Here is a 17,753-nt window from a genome sequence, read left to right as displayed (position 1 = left end):
CAGGGGCGGTTACCGTCCCACGGTGATGTCACGTGATCTCTGCATGGGAAGAGCGAGAAGAGGATCCAGGTTAATTTTTTTCATTTTAACAAGACACAAACAAAGAACAGAACGAGTTGAAAAGGGCTGAATCAACATTTACTACTGCATTATAAAAATCAGTGAAGAATGTTACAACATGCCCTGGGATAACAGTGTTCTTCTCAACTCAACATGATTACCAGGTTGGCATCAATGACATGACTCTTCAACCTACTGGGCGCGGTGGTACGGAAGGTCTAATATAGAATCTACCATCTGGAAGAACTCTCTACCCATGTTATTCATTTAGGAACTATTGATGCATGTGTGTGAGAGTGAAAATAATTGTTTTAATAACAGTCATAATAAGAAAGAAGCTGTCACTAGGATGAATGCATCACGTCCAGAGTTGTCCTACTGCCTTATAATCTGGCGATCACGTCATGATGGTGGTTTGAAACAGTGGGAGGCTTTAGGGGAGAAAAACAAAACAAACAGTTGGGTAACCATAGTTCCTAATAACCTCATAACCAGTGTATGACGGATGGCTCCGGTTCCACCATCAGCTCCATTCAGCCATTTGAAACCGCATCTACAGCCAAGTGGAACAACCCTGACACGTTGTTATTGGCATGGCACCATGCAGCAACGTCCTTACTCTGCCTTGCCTCTTTACTCAGAAACAGCACCAACATACCAACCAATGTACCAACTTAAAGGACACATGACTATACATGGACTCACACAATCGATTCCTTAACTTTTGTTTTCACAACAACCTAAAAGATGATCTGTAACCAACTAACCAATACCATACTGCTGACCATATCTGGGGTTTTCTGTGAATATCTTGAGGCTTGTTGGATAGAAACATATCCATTCCTTAGCAGTCAATCACTTCAATAATTGAATAACTTCATTGTTTACATCTGCTGGACAATAGTAAACATTATGGTCCAGAGCAATGTTCCCTCTAAGCTGCACGCGTGCGTGGCGACGCACCTCCTCCAGGACTGCGGTACAGAAGAAATGCCAAGCCGCGCAGACAAACAAGAGATTGAACTTCACAGAATTCGCCCCATTAGTTTGCACTATATACATCCACGTTTCTTCTGTGATCGAATCAACATTATATCAACCCCTTTTCAATGCAACAAACCAAAATACATCTAACTTTGCAAGATTGAGTCTGTTATTTTGTTGTAGGCAGAGCCAGAGCGCAACGGAGTAGAATTCTATTGGCAGGAGTAGCCCACCAGTGGTCAATCACCCGTGAGTGAAGGCGCTTTTCAGATCAGTTCAGAGCGCAGAGCCACTTGTGCACATTTGTTGATATTCTTTGTTAGTTAGTGAGTTATTAGCCCAGTTATCGATAAGTATAGGTCAGCAATGGTGAGTTACTGCTTCCTACAAGAGCACAAAACATGTAGGCTAAATTTCTTCATTAAAGAGGCGGTGTTGTATTTTGAGACAGGCTTTAATATGCAAATAAGCCAATAGGCAGAGGGGTAGCCTACATTATCTAATTATCTGTATGGTAATAATAAACTACTTACATATTACAGCATACAACACAATGCAATTTACAGTCACCTATTTGGCCCATGTAAAAAAATCCAAGTAAAAAATCATGAATTAATGTCAAGCCCTTCATAATGTAAAAACGTTTTTAAAAGTCTCATGCAATGTAGGCCTGTAGTGAACACCACATATAGGCTACTGTAGGCTATAGCATAGAAATCAAAAGCTATTTCCATGTGAAAATGTTATGGGATTTGCTCCATTGGTTTTGTTGGTAGGCCTACATTATGCTCAAATAGCCATAATGCCTATTGGCTACTGTCTAAAACTGTAAGGGTACAGCCACAGTGTTCACTGTAAACGCACGCCGGAAGTTGCACAAAATTCAAGTTTCCGCTCACAAGACTTAAAATTTGCTCAGTGCACCCAACAGAATTTGAGGGAACATTGTTCCAGAGTACAGTGACTTGAACGCAGCCACTCCTTAGTGGCCACTGTTGCTAAGAGACCCAGCAGTCTCACCCACACACAAGAGTCAGTGGAGCCACTGCGGTCCCTCATGATGAGTTCTATTTGTTTGTGACCCCACCAAAGTGACCCCACCCCCATCAAAGTTGCCCATCCCTGTTTTAGATAATATGTGCTGCCCAAAGTGTCCCCACAAGTACGTCTAATACACACACTGCACTTCAACAGACAAGATCATTCATATATTCTGGTCAGGCAGCACTCGCCTTCCACCTCTCCTCAGCCAAACTGTAAGAGGTAGTCGAACTCACCACCGGAGCCAGTTAAAACACGGTTCAGTTCAAATGAAATGTTACTCGATCCTGAGGCCCTGGGTATTCAAGGTGTTATGTCACAGGTGTAGGTGGGATGGAGACAGACTGTGATGTTAGGGTCACGTTGAGGAGGGTGCAATGTTATGACTGTAGTAGAATCAGATCAATTTAATGAAGAGCTGACATGATCCCTAACTCCACATGACATGACCACTTACTCCACAGAGAGTTGTGTCTGTTATGTTGAGTGCAGCCCACAACTTGAGGGAGGACATACATATTTTTTTTAAAGGCTGTTGAGTCTCAGATTCAGCTCCTAGATTTCACCTGAACTCCTTCTGTTTCTTTTAGTAAGAAACATGAGTCCATGAAACACATGGGGAGGAAAACAAACATATCTTCCAGATTCCTATCTTCCAGATTGAAGTAGTTGGCCATTCAAATCCGACTTCGGCCTGATATCATCGGAACCAACTCCTGTATTTGAATGGAGTAGGGTAATTTTCTACCATGGGTTGTTTACTTTAAAAGGCCTACCTGTTACTATTGCTAGACAACTGAATACAGTTATACAGACACAGTTAGGATAAAAGGTGTTTATATAGCCTAATAGGAGTCTTGACAATATTTTAAAATAGCTAATAAAAATAGTCAATTCAGCAACGTTCTCTCATAATGCCATTCCTTACCACTGCTAGAAGAAGTGAAGGAGGAAAGGAGGGGACTTCTGTCTGGGTCCAGCTGCTACAGCACACTAAGCCATGGAGACCGATCTAGGAAGAGAAGACAGAGAACATTTTAAATGACATTCTGCAACAAACTACAACTAACGCTCGATGAGAACTAAGAAAGCATTCTGTGCAAATCTGAATATGTCAAAGATCTTGACCGCAAACCTTCATAAGATTTGTATCAATCAGAAAATCATGCACACTGTAGGCTATATGGGCCAAAACAGAGGTATTGAGACTTAAGGAAGATGCTGCAAAGAAACACAGGGACTGCGCTGCGGCGGCAAGCGACGGTTGCTATAGCAACAGCAGGTTGCGGTCTCTGTGGCGATGGGATTAGGGATGTTCCGGACGTTTGACGAGAGAGAGAGAGAGAGAGAGAGAAGGAAAGACGATAGCGGGACACGCTCTCAGACACAAGGGGCTTTTCACTGAAGGTCAACCTGTGACGGCAGCACCAAACAAGACACAAAACACAGCAGGACTCCGTTTAAGCTACAGAGCTTCTACTGCACTCTCCTCAGGTCTTGGGTTGACAATGGCAACGCAAGTCTGGACAGATGGTGTGTGTGCGAGTCATGCTAAAACACCTGACTCAACTCATCAAGGTATTGTGTTTTAGTGTTGGGCTGGAACAAAAACAGTGAGCATGCACAAAACCTGTTGCACTCCAGGAGCACAGTTGGTGACTGACCACAGCGACCACTGTAGATCGAGGTCAACAGGTTTGTTCACATTCAAAACAGAGGGAAGTACCTGGTTCCCACAGAGAGAGAAAACAAACGTCATGCATGACTAGACACCGTGGTAAATGTCAACCGTGCTCCTACCTGCCTGCAGAATCAAAGCCCGGGCCCAGATGGCCAGGCAGGCCCTGCGTGTGTGCTCTCTGCTCTGCTACAGGCATTAGCAATGAGTACCATGTGTTCATCAAAGGGAAACCCACACAAGGGACAAGGTGGGGCCCAGTTAGGCCTAATGGTAGATGGCTATGGAGATTATAGGCATAGTGTGTATGTAAATGTGTTTGGTGTTTACGATTCAGCTTTAAAATACTGTTGTTTTGTGTTTTCATAAGGCTGAAGGTTGTTGAGTGCAACGTCTACAAGGGTTTAAGTGTACGGTGCATGATAATGCATGAGGGTGTGTAAGACTGATTACCTTCTGCTCCTACCTAGTAGTATCCTACTGATAGGGTTTGTGGTGACTCAGCAGTCGTAAAGGAACAATACAAGGTCCAGATCACCAACTATTGGCATACAGATGCAGGATGGAGACATAAGGCCTAACAGTTAACATAATATATTGTAATATTGCATAAAAGCAGAATGTCTCCAGCCTGAGATAACAAAACCATAGTTCTCCAGCATATTCAGAGAAACAATGACAGGCCTGTATGTCAAGAACACAAAACACACACCGCCACAGGGTCTGGGACTGCCCCTTCCTCATTACACAGAGGTGGTCATAGATCAGCCAAGTATCTAAAAATACATATAGCTAAATACCCAGTCCTCTCCTCTCCTCTCTGTTCAGTCAGGGTGTCTGGGTAAATACCCAGTCCTCCCCTCCCTGTTCAGTCAGGGTGTCTGGGTAAATACACAGTCCTCTCCTCTCCGCTCCTCTCTGTTCAGTCATGGTGTCTGGGTAAATACCCAGTCCGCTCCTCTCTGTTCAGTCAGGGTGTCTGGGTAAATACCCAGTCCTCTCCTCTCCGCTCCTCTCTGTTCAGTCAGGGTATCTGGGTAAATACCCAGTCCTCTCCTCTCTGTTCAGTCAGGGTGTCTGGGTAAATACCCGGTCCTCTCCTCTCCTCTCTGTTCAGTCAGGGTGTCTGGGTAAATACCCAGTCCTCTCCTCTCCTCTCTGTTCAGTCAGGGTGTCTGGGTAAATACCCAGTCCTCTCCTCTCCTCCCTGTTCAGTCAGGGTGTCTGGGTAAATACCCAGTCCCCTCCTCTCCTCTCCGCTCCTCTCTGTTCAGTCAGGGAGTCTGGGTAAATACCCAGTCCTCTCCTCTCTGTTCAGTCATGGTGTCTGGGTAAATACCCAGTCCTCTCCTCCCTGTTCAGTCAGGGTGTCTGGGTAAAAACCCAGTCCTCTCCTCTCCTCTCCGCTCCTCTCTGTTCAGTCAGGGTGTCTGGGTAAATACCCAGTCCTCTCCTCCCTGTTCAGTCAGGGTGTCTGGGTAAATACCCAGTCCCCTCCTCTCCTCTCCGCTCCTCTCTGTTCAGTCAGGGTAGCTGGGTAAATACCCAGTCCTCTCCTCTCCTCTCTGTTCAGTCAGGGTGTCTGGGTAAATACCCAGTCCTCTCCTCTCTGTTCAGTCATGGTGTCTGGGTAAATACCCAGTCCTCTCCTCCCTGGTCAGTCAGGGTGTCTGGGTAAATACCCAGTCCTCTCCTCTCCGCTCCTCTCTGTTCAGTCAGGGTATCTGGGTAAATACCCAGTCCTCTCCTCTCCTCTCCTCTCTGTTCAGTCAGGGTATCTGGGTAAATACCCAGTCCTCTCCTCTCCTCTCTGTTCAGTCAGGGTATCTGGGTAAATACCCAGTCCTCTCCTCTCCTCTCTGTTCAGTCAGGGTGTCTGGGTAAATACCCAGTCCTCTCCTCTCCTCTCTGTTCAGTCAGGGTGTCTGGGTAAATACCCAGTCCTCTCCTCTCCTCTCTGTTCAGTCAGGGTGCCTGGGTAAATACCCAGTCCTCTCCTCTCCTCTCCGTTCAGTCAGGGTGTCTGGGTAAATACCCAGTCCTCTCCTCTCTGTTCAGTCAGGGTATCTGGGTAAATACCCAGTCCTATCCTCTCCTCTCTGTTCAGTCAGGGTGTCTGGGTAAATACCAAGTCCTCTCCTCTCCTCTCCGTTCAGTCAGGGTGTCTGGGTAAATACCCAGTCCTCTCCTCTCTGTTCAGTCAAGGTGGTCTGGTCACCCTCCTGATGAGTGTCAGTCAGAAATATATCCAGTCCTTTTGCAGCAAGTCACAGCCCAGTCACAGTATATTGTGCTGTGCTGTGGACATTGACCCTCATTCCCAATCCCAGCTACTGCAGTTGGCTTCTCTGTGACTAAAACAGGCCAACAAAAACGACCGGAGATAAGGCCAATGCCAGCTGACGTTATTATGGCTCATGTCATAGAGTTCACTACAGTGGCAGTCTGCTCGGCTTGGCTCTACTCCCTCAGCCAGCTGGCCAGACTGGCTGTTTCCTGCCAGGCAGCTGCTGATAAAAATAATAATAAAAAAAAGTGGCTGTTGTTGGTGGTACTTCTATTTACTAGAGACAGCCAGGCACAACAAACCTAGCCTAGCCTCGTCTGTGACCCATGAGGCCATGTCAAAACAAACCTAGCCTCGTCTGTGACCCATGAGGCCATGTCAAAACAAACCTAGCCTCGTCTGTGACCCAAGAGGCCATGTCAAAACAAACCTAGCCTCGTCTGTGACCCAAGAGGCCATGTCAAAACAAACCTAGCCTCGTCTGTGACCCATGAGGCCATGTCAAAACAAACCTAGCCTCATCTGTGACCCATGAGGCCATGTCAAAACAAACCTAGCCTCGTCTGTGACCCATGAGGCCATGTCAAAACAAACCTAGCCTCGTCTGTGACCCATGAGGCCATGTCAAAACAAACCTAGCCTCGTCTGTGACCCATGAGGCCATGTCACAACAAACCTAGCCTCGTCTGTGACATGCCGGGAGAGGAGAGGTTGGGAGAGGTTGTGTTTTCTCTAGCAGGAGGTAAGCTTGGCTTCTTATATGGTGTTGAGTAAAGCTTAAACCATGTATTTAGATTGTAGGTAGGTATTGTAGTTAGGTATTATTGGTAGTTTACTCAGGTAGTTATTGTAGGTTATTGTAGGTAATTATTGTAGGTAAGGACTGTATTCGGCGGACCCGGCGAAGCACGAGGCTAGCTTACCCACTACTTGGACCAACAAAGCTAGCTAGCTAGCTAGCGGGTAGCTACTGGTAACTTTTAGCAACAGTGGTTAATTGTTTCCAATGTTATTTCACGCTTAAGAGTACCTGTGATTGAGCCAGCTAGCCGTCACCATTCAGCTGTTTTTCTAACCTCATTATCATTAACGTTAGGTGGTTGGTAGCTGCTGTACTTAATTACGGCTACTGATTGCAGTCTGCCAGTTTGGCTTTATACATAGCTTGGGCTTTGTCGAGTAAGGCTTAAACTATGTATTTGGATTGTAGTTAGGTATTATAGGTAGGCATCGTGGGCTGTATATTATTAAGTAGTATAGGTAGGCATCGTGGGCTGTTGTGGGTAGCTGTTGTGAAGTTATTGTAGGTTACTTTTGTATTCGGCGGTGCCGGGTGTAGCACGAAGCTAGCTAGCTAACTCACCTCCTGGATTAGCTGGCGAGTAGCTATTAGCAACGGTAGCAACTAAAAACAATATCCTTTTAGCCAGCTACATTCTTTCGCAGCGACGCCGTTTTTCAAACAAAGTCAACACAGCAGCCATTGCTAGCCAGCCAACACTACCAGCTGGCTGTACTGTGGTAGCTAAATACAATATCTTTGTGCTAGCTACCCAACGTTTAATCATTGCTGCGTTATGAAAGGTAAGCTTGGCTTCTTATATGGTGTTGAGTTAAGCTTAAACCATGTATTTAGATTGTAGGTAGGTATTGTAGTTTGGTATTATAGGTAGCTTACTCATGTAGTTATTGAAGGTTATTGTAGGTAATTATTGTAGGTAAGTATTGTATTCGGCAGACCCCGGCGAACACTGAGGCTAGCTTACCCACTACTTGGACCAACAAAGCTAGCTAGCTAGCTAGCGGGTAGCTACTGGTAACTTTTTGCAACTGTGGTTAATTGTTTCCAATGTTATTTCATGCTTAAGAGTACCTGTGATTGAGCCAGCTAGCTGCTACCATTCAGCTGTTTTTCTAACCTCATCCGAGGCATTAACGTTAGGTGGTTGGTAGCTGCTGTACTTAATTACAGCTACTGATAACAGTCTGCTGTAGTTTACAACAATTCTAATTTCTAAAGTGGAAGTTGGGAGAGTTTTACTCGGGTGGTTCAGTGAAACAATTATAGTTTCTGAGGTGGAAGTTGGGAGAGTTATATATATATATATATTTTTTTTTTGGTGAGGGAGGCCTGCTCTCTCCTTTCCCAGATGTTTAGTTCATTTCATTCCGATCTCCTCTGCATTATTGTAGCCATCTGCTGCAGCCTGTCAACTATGCCTCTGCCTATCCCTGTTCTCTCCTCTCCGCACAGGCTACACAAACGCCTCACACCGCGTGGCTGCTGCCTCTCTAACCTGGTGGTCCCTGCACGCACCACACACCTGGAGTTCCAGGTCTCAGGCAGCCTCTGGAACTGCCGTTCTGCCGCCAACAAGGCTGACTTCATCCCAGCCTATGCTACCCTCCAGTCCATCGACTTCCTGGCGCTGACGGAAACATGGATTACCACTGAAAACACTGCTACTCCTACTGCTCTCTCCTCGTCTGACCATGTGTTCTCGCATACCCCGAGAGCATCTGGTCAGAGGGGTGGTGGCACAGGAATCCTCATCTCTCCCAAGTGGTCATTCTCAATTTTTCCCCTAACCCATCTGTCTATCTCCTCATTTGAATTCCACGCTGTCACAGTCACTAGCCCATTTAAGCTTAATATGCTTGTCATCTATCGCCCTCCAGGTTCCCTTGGAGAGTTCATCAATGAGCTTGACGCCTTGATAAGTTCCTTTCCTGAGGATGGCTCACCCTTCACAGTTTTGGGGGATTTCAACCTCCCTACGTCTACATTTGACTCATTTCTCTCTGCCTCCTTCTTTCCACTCCTCTCCTCTTTTGACCTCACCCTCTCACCATCCCCCCACTCACAAGGCAGGCAATACGCTTGACTTCATCTTTACTAGATGTTGCTCTTCTACTAATCTCACTGCAACTCCCCTCCATGTCTCCGACCACTACTTTGTATCCTTTTCTCTCTCGCTCTCCTCCAACACTACTCACTCTGCCCCTACACAGATGGTAACGCGCCGCTGCAACCTTCGCTCTCTCTCTCCCACTACTCTCTCCTCTTCCATCCTATCATCTCTTCCCCTCTGCTCAATCCTTCTCCCTCCAATCTCCTGATTCTGCCTCCTCAACCCTCCTCTCCTCCCTTTCTGCATCCTTTGACTCCCTGTGTCCCCTATCCTCCCGGCCGGCTCGGTCCTCCCCTCCAGCTCCGTGGCTTGATGACTCATTGCGAGCTCACAGAACAGAGCTCCGGGCAGCTGAGCGGAAATGGAAGAAAACTAAACTCCCTGCCGACCTGGCATCTTTTCACTCCCTCCTCTCTACATTTTCTTCATCTGTTTCTGCTGCTAAGGCCACTTTCTACCACTCTAAATTCCAAGCATCTGCCTCTAACCCTAGGAAGCTCTTTGCCACATTCTCCTCACTGCTGAATCCTCCCCCCCACCCCCTCCTCCCTCTCTGTGGATGACTTTGTCAACCACTTTGAAAAGAAGGTTGACGACATCCGATCCTCGTTTGTTAAGTCTAATGACACTGCTGGTCCTGCTCACACTGCCCTACCATATGCTTTGACTTCTTTCTCCCCTCTCTCTCCAGATAAAATCTTGCGACTAGTGACTGCAGGCCGCCCAACAACCTGCCCGCTTGACCCCATCCCCTCCTCTCTTCTCCAGACCATCTCCGGTGACCTTCTCCCCTACCTCACCTCGCTGATCAACTCATCCTTGACCGCTGGCCATGTCCCTTCCGTCTTCAAGAGAGCGAGAGTTGCACCCCTTCTCAAAAAAACCAACACTCGATCCCACTGATGTCAACAACTACAGACCAGTATCCCTTCTTTCTTTTCTTTCCAAAACTATTGAGCGTGCCGTCTTTAGCCAACTCTCTTGCTATCTCTCTCAGAATGACCTTCTTGATCCAAACCAGTCAGGTTTCAGGACTGGTCATTCAACTGAGACTGCTCTTCTCTGTGTCACGGAGGCTCTCCGCACTGCTAAAGCTAACTCTCTCTCTCCTCTGCTCTTGTCCTTCTAGACCTGTCTGCTGCCTTTGATACAGTGAACCATCAGATCCTCCTCTCCACCCTCTCCGAGCTGGGCATCTCCGGCGCGGCTCACTCCTGGATTGCGTCCTACCTGACCGGTCGCTCCTACCAAGTGGCGTGGCGAGAAGCTGTCTCCGCACCACGTGCTCTCACCACTGGTGTCCCCAGGGCTCAGTTCTAGGCCCTCTCCTTTTCTCCCTATACACCAAGTCACTTGGCTCTGTCATATCCTCACATGGCCTCTCCTATCATTGCTACACTGACGATACACAACTAATCTTCTCCTTTCCCCCCTTCTGATAACCAGGTGGCGAATCGCATCTCTGCATGTCTGGCCGACATATCAGTATGGATGACGGATCACCACCTCAAGCTGAACCCTGGCAAGACGGAGCTGCTCTTCCTCCCGGGGAAGGACTGCCCGTTCCATGATCTCGCCATCACGGTTGACAACTCCGTTGTGTCCTCCTCCCAGAGTGCGAAGAGCCTTGGCGTGACCCTGGACAACACCCTGTCGTTCTCCGCTAACATCAAGGCGGTGACCCGATCCTGCAGGTTCATGCTCTACAACATTCGGAGAGTACGACCCTGCCTTACACAGGAAGCGGCACAGGTCCTAATCCAGGCACTTGTCATCTCCCGTCTGGATTACTGCAATTCGCTGTTGGCTGGGCTCCCTGCCTGTGCCATTAAACCCCTACAACTCATCCAGAATGCCGCAGCCCGTCTGGTGTTCAACCTTCCCAAGTTCTCTCCGTCACCCCCCTCCTCCGCACACTCCACTGGCTTCCAGTTGAAGCTCGCATCCGTTACAAGACCATGGTGCTTGCCTATGGAGCAGTGAGGGGAACGGCACCTCCGTACCTTCAGGCTCTGATCAGTCCCTACACCCAAACGAGGGCATTGCGTTCATCCACCTCTGGCCTGCTGGCTCCCTTCCTCTGCGGAAGCATAGTTCCCGCTCAGCCCAGTCAAAACTGTTCGCTGCTCTGGCACCCCAATGGTGGAACAAGCTCCCTCACGACGCCAGGACAGCGGAGTCACTCACCACCTTCCGGAGACATTTGAAACCCCACCTCTTTAAGGAACACCTGGGATAGGATAAAGTAATCCTTCTACCCCCCCCCCAAAAAAAAAAAAAAGTATAATTGTAAAGTGGTTATCCCACTGGCTATAGGGTGAATGCACCAATTTGTAGTCGCTCTGGATAAGAGCGTCTGCTAAATGACGTAAATGTGCCCTTGAGCAAGGCACTTAACCCTAATTGCTCCTGTAAGTCGCTCTGGATAAGAGCGTCTGCTAAATGACTAAAATGTAATGTAATGTAAATGTCTGTGACCCATGAGGCCATGTCACAACAAACCTAGCCTCGTCTGTGACCCATGAGGCCATGTCACAACAAACCTAGCCTCGTCTGTGACCCATGAGGCCATGTCAAAACAAACCTAGCCTCGTCTGTGACCCATGAGGCCATGTCAAAACAAACCTAGCCTCGTCTGTGACCCATGAGGCCATGTCAAAACAAACCTAGCCTCGTCTGTGACCCATGAGGCCATGTCAAAATAAACCTAGCCTCGTCTGTGACCCATGAGGCCATGTCAAAACAAACCTAGCCTCGTCTGTGACCCATGAGGCCATGTCAAAACAAACCTAGCCTCGTCTGTGACCCATGAGGCCATGTCAAAACAAACCTAGCCTCGTCTGTGACCCATGAGGCCATGTCACAACAAACCTAGCCTCGTCTGTGACCCATGAGGCCATGTCACAACAAACCTCGTCTGTGACCCATGAGGCCATGTCACAACAAACCTAGCCTCGTCTGTGACCCATGAGGCCATGTCACAACAAACCTCGTCTGTGACCCATGAGGCCATGTCACAACAAACCTAGCCTCGTCTGTGACCCATGAGGCCACGTCACAATAACCGAGAAAATAGAAGGCAGAACTCAAGAGGTGATGGCATCTATCAATAGAAAGAGTGGGGGCTACAGGTTACAGTTCATTGAGACAAAGTTTATGAGGTGATTTAAATGGGCTGGGTGGTTCAGATTACTGATGTGGCGGTTAGAATCGGATGATTGGTGCAGAACTTTGATTTGCCTCGACAAAGAAATCTAAATCTGGCAACCGCTTCCCTCCATAATAAAACACACCAGTCTGTTCATGAGATAAACGGCCATTCAAAATCTAAAGACAAATTGCTGGGATGAGGAGAGGAGTTTTAAAAACCTGGCAAATTTGTGATAAGTAGAAAGAGCTTGGCAAGATAGATTATCATCACAACATAGTATTTCAAAACAATTCACTATTGTTTTCCTAACCATATTAGCTTCATAAGGCTCTGACGAAGTCTTATGCAAAATCTGAAATCTAGCTTATCTTATTTCAAACAAGACTGTTGTCAGATGACAGGTGTGTGTGTGTGTGTGTCATCATCCAGTGACCTGTTTGATGTGTTGCAGGCAGCACCACTTCACTCCCACTTTCATCGCTCCCTTCTTTGATCTGTCAAGTATCTTCCTTGGCTATCTCTGTGGTACAGGTTTCCCAAGGGTCTGGCTCTAGTATCTTCCTCTGGCTCTATCATCCCCTTGTCTATCATCCCCTTGTCTATCCTCATCCCCACTCACTCATTTATGACTGACCTAAGTTGACCTCAGTGAGTTACAGTGCATTAGGAAAGTATTCAGACCCTTTTATCTAAACTTGTAGTAATCACGGCCAAATACCGACTGGGCACGTGCCCAGGGGCCCTGACCTCCCCCATTTATTTTGTTAGTCCCTCAGATATCATTAGCATGGCATAAGTCATGCCAAAATGTATAGAATTGCAGGAAATTCTTTAAAACTGAACAACTTTCTCTCCACCCCATGGCAAAATGGGTATCTCGCTTAGGGACCCAAAAGACTGGAGCCAGCCCTGTGCTGACCTGTTGCACCCTCTATAACCACAGTGGTTATTATTTGACCCTGCTGGTCATCTATGAACCTTTGAACATCTTGAAGAACAATCTGGCCTTAATGGCCATGTACTCTTATAATCTCCACCCAGCACAGCCAGAAGAGGACTGGCCACTCCTCAGAGCCTGGTTCCTCTCTAGGTTTCTTCCTAGGTTCCTGCCTTTCTAGGGAGTTTTTCCACCGTGCTTCTACATCTGCATTGCTGCTGTTTGGGGTCTTAAGCTGGGTTTCTGTATAAACACTTTCTGACATCTGCTGCTGTAAAATGGGCTTTATAAATACATTCGATTGATTTGATTGAAATGAATGGAATGAAATACTTAAAATTAAATCATTAGGGCTTTTTTATGACATTTTCACTGCAGTTTACAGCCTAGAGTAGAATTTTGTACTCAAAACATTTTGTACTCACTTAAACAATAATGCAATTATTCATTGCAATGTGGTGTTGTTGTTGTAAGCTAGTCTAGGTAGGATCATTGTATTGTCCCTAAAACAAGATCAATAGGGGAGCTTTTTGATCTGCATGTCTCATGTCTTCACTGTCCTTTCATGTATAATGATGCACCTGGCCTCTCCGGTTATATTGAAAATTGGAGCAGCTTTGAATGACTTTATGTGTGGTATGATTGCTAGTTAGCATTAGGCTTGAGCGGTATACAGGGGTGTTTTTCCAATACCGTCAAAACTATCTTTGTTCTTCAATAAATGTGAATATTTGTAGCTACTTAAGTTAATACCTGCAGTCAACTTGTGCAACGTGTTAGGAGATGAAGAACGCAATCTGCTTTATTTCACCTGTCACATTATTTTACATTATGAAGCTTACCGTAGTTCACCAGAACAGTTGAGCCAGTCAAGTGTTATTAAAAAAATAAAAAAGTAATTAAGTCACATGTTTGTAAATAGCACAATGGGAGAAAGCGAGAGCTGGTGAGTCCATAGCGTTCTATATCTATCGGCGAGTCTCTGTTGTGCAGCGCACATGAGGTGATGAAGTTAAACATTCACTACTAAATGTTTGTCATCAGATATGTATTTTTTTCCTTGTGCTTCCTACTAGCGTTTTTTTCTCCTCCACTCTTCTCTGTGTACAAATGCTGCTCTCCCTTCAGAAAAGCATGCATCACAACTTTGTTAATTTGCAAATAAATTCTTGTTCGCTTGTAAATGCCCACACTCACCGAAAATGACTTTTCGGTAGCTACTAGCTATGCTTGTATAACTTTATGAGCTGGATTTGTCTGTCTTTGCAATTCATTTGTTCATTTTCGCTTTTTAGCTAACAGCGTCTATGTGATTTCGCTATTAATTTGTGCACATTTTGTTAGCATTCTGGTAATAGGCTTTACATGCATTTTTAGTGCCCCCTTTTGTGCTATGCCGGTATACCGTAAATCCCGAGATGAGAGAAGGACGGTATGACAATCTGGATACCGCCCAAGCCTAGCTAGCATGTTGTATAGCCACACCGGCCACGTTGAATGAACCAGCGTTGCAAATTACATTTACACATATGTTATTCAATCATTTCAACCACACGTGGATGAGCGTCTGTGTAGCTAAGCGCCAAAATAGAACTTTGTTCCATTTGAGACGCTTGGCACAATGCAAGTCCCACCTCTCCCATCTACTCATTGTTTGTCAGGAGCATACAACCCCACGTGGGTGATTGAAAGATGAACGAGGAGAGATTAGCGTAATCATAGATTACTAACTAAAAACTCAGAGAGCATCATTGAGGTCAAATGAATGTAGCATTTTAATTTCTCTGCCATTTTCAAAGTCATGTCTTGACTTTCCCTAAATAAGTCCATTCACACTGCCGTTGTTAAAATTTCGATATCACAGAGTTTGTGTTATGAGGACATATAATTGTTTCCCCCCTGCCCTTCCTTCATCAGTTGGCTGCCATCTGACAATGTCCAATCGAAACTACACCTAAACTATATAAAAACGAATTTCACACATTGGTCTACAATAACAGATGTAGCCTAAAGACAAGACTAAATTGACAATAGTCTGATAGGTGACAATATTATCAATTGCCTTGTGAATGAAGAGACTGCAGTGCAGTGTGGGTAATTCATAAAGGGAACGAAGCTTACCAAAAAGCAACTTTTTTCAAATCATCCTTCATGCAGGTAAGACGTTTTGATTTCATAACGTATCGTAAAGAGCAGGTTCTAAGGTTTCTAAAACACATACATTTGCCAAACAACTTTAAATGAAGGCATGGGCCCCATTTCAAAAATCGCTTTTTTGTAGAATATTCCAGCCGCTATTCCATGCGTTCTACATGTGAGCACTTGCGGCAGCATAGCCATAGGTTAAGCACAGACTAGTAACATAATACAACTTAAAATATGATTCTGTTCTTTTTAAATACAATTTATTCATTTTTTATTGTTTCTAAAGACCTGCATTAACAAAATATGAATGCATTTCTTTGTGATGGTGCATTCTGTAACACTTGAATTGTGGTGTTTTGTGGTTTTTCATTTTTACATATAGCCTACAGTCCAGTGCTCTGGAGCAGGTTTTCATCAAGGATCTCTCTGTACTTTGCTCCGTTCATCTTTCCCTCGATCCTGTCTAGTCTCCCAGACCCTGCCGCTGAAAAAACGTAGGGCTCACCGTAGGAATGGTGCCAGGTTTCCTCCAGACGTGACGATTGGCATTCAGGCTAAAGAGTTCAATCTTGGTTTCATCAGACCAGAGAATCTTGTTTCTCATGGTCTGAGAGTCCTTTAGGTGCCTTTTGGCAAACCAAGGCCCTTCTCCCCCGATTGCTCAGTTAGGCCGGGCGGCCAGCTCTAGGAAGAGTCTTGGTGCTTCCAAACTTCTTCCATTTAACAATGGAGGACATTGGGGCGGCAGGTAGCTTAGTGGTTAAGAGCGTTGTGCCAGTGACCGAAAGGTCGCTGGTTCTAATCCCAGAGCCGACTAGGTGAAAAATCTGTCGATGTGCCCTTGAGCAAGGCACTTAACCCTAATTGCTTATGTAAGTCGCTCTGGATAAGAGCGTCTGCTAAATGACTAAAATGTAAATGTAATTGTGTTCTTGGGGACCTTTAATGCTGCAGAAATGTTTTGGTACCCTTCCCTAAATCTGTGCCTCGACACAATCCTGTCTCGGAGCTCTACGGACAATTCCTTCGACCTCATGGCTTAGTGTTTGCTCTGACATGCACTGTCAACTGTGGGACCTTATATAGACAGGTGTGTGCCTTTCCAAATCATGTCCAATCAATTGAATTTACCACAGGTGGACTCCAATCAAGTTGTAGAAACGTCTCAAAGATGATAAATGGAAAAAGGATGCACCTGAGCTCAATTTCGAGTATCATAGCAAAGGGTCTGAATACTTATTTAATCCATTTCAGAATAAGGCTGTAACATAACAAAATGTGGAAAAAGTCAAGGGGTCTGAATACTTTCCGAATGCACTGTATGTGGCATTGTGTGAGACAAAACTGCACATTTTAAAGTGGCCTTTTAGTGTCCCCAACAAGGTGCACCTGTGTAATGATCATGCTGTGTAATCAACTTCTTGATCTTGGCAAAGGATAAATCCTCACTAACAGGGATGTAAACAAATTTGTGCACAATATTTGAGAGAAATACACTTTTTGTGCATATGGAAAATGTCTGGGATCTTTTATTTCAGCTCATAAAACATTGGACCAACACTTTACATGTTGCGTTAACATTTTTGTTCAGTGTAGTAAAACCCTGCAAAAGGGCTTATGTAAACCGGCACTACCCTCCCCTGTGCCCAATAAAAAAACACAACCCACCCCAAAGCAAAAATATATATAATTTGACCCCCCCACACAGTACATTTCAAACTGTCCCTTACTAAAAGGCTTGATGATGAATTTACTAATTGAATCAGGTGTGCCAGTTTAGGGTTAAAACAAAAATGTGAAATGTCTGGTTCTGAGACAACACAATACACGCAACTAAAACATCGAGTTCAGTTCACTAGCTGTTACTGGCAGGCTCACTGATTAGAGAGTAGGCACTACTGTTAACTGCGATACATTGGTTTTCATTTGTGAGAGGCTAACTAGCATCACACACACTAGCAGACCTAGCGCCCATGCACTATGGGCTGCCTAGACTACACAGAGACAGTGTCACTGCAGTTGACAGGTCTGCGGTTATCTGACAGGCAAGATAGCTGGCAAACCGATGAAACGGGGGTGGTGAAAGAAAATACAGAACAATCTGTCATCTTGTAATTTAAATCAGTTAAACATAGTCTAGTGTTGCGGTCACCACTCACACTAGCTAACTAGTTAGCTCGCTGTAATCTGCACATAACATGACTGCATCAACCACTGCACACATTACTCAGCTAGCCATGCTGCTAGTACGTTAAAAACAAGACTGCCCTTCCCAGTTCAAAGACCTTACCCAATTCCTTCGCCTTGCTGTATGAAGACGTTTATCATTCGGTTCAACGACACACTGCAATTGATGTGGAGGAGAATGTCTTGTGTCTTTTTTAGGAGATCGAAGTTTTCATTTGCGGAATAAAATGGCTCCTGCTGATACGTTCCGAGGAAGTTGGCGACGTAATCGTCAAGCGGAAGCTTTGCGTTGCCTCACTTGCATTCAATAAGACACAGGGGTCGCTCTTGAGTCTTCAATTTAGACGGCAAATCATTCTACACTCCAAATA

The 17,753-nt window shown here is 45.6% G+C and overlaps 1 long non-coding RNA gene across 1 annotated transcript; it reads right to left on the bottom strand.

Moving 5' to 3' along the window:
* Positions 1-2: 2 nt before the first annotated feature.
* Positions 3-17,616, bottom strand: LOC121584447. The gene is made up of 3 exons (XR_006003718.2): positions 17,486-17,616; positions 3,014-3,097; positions 3-39 (listed from the first exon to the last, which is right to left on the bottom strand). It is a non-coding gene; the product is annotated as an uncharacterized LOC121584447 (long non-coding RNA).
* Between the last annotated feature and the right edge of the window lie 137 nt (positions 17,617-17,753).

The sequence above is a fragment of the Coregonus clupeaformis genome, chromosome 1 (assembly GCF_020615455.1).
Source record: "Coregonus clupeaformis isolate EN_2021a chromosome 1, ASM2061545v1, whole genome shotgun sequence".
NCBI classification, from domain to species: Eukaryota; Metazoa; Chordata; class Actinopteri; order Salmoniformes; family Salmonidae; genus Coregonus; species Coregonus clupeaformis.
This window is presented reverse-complemented; position numbering and strand designations above follow the sequence as displayed.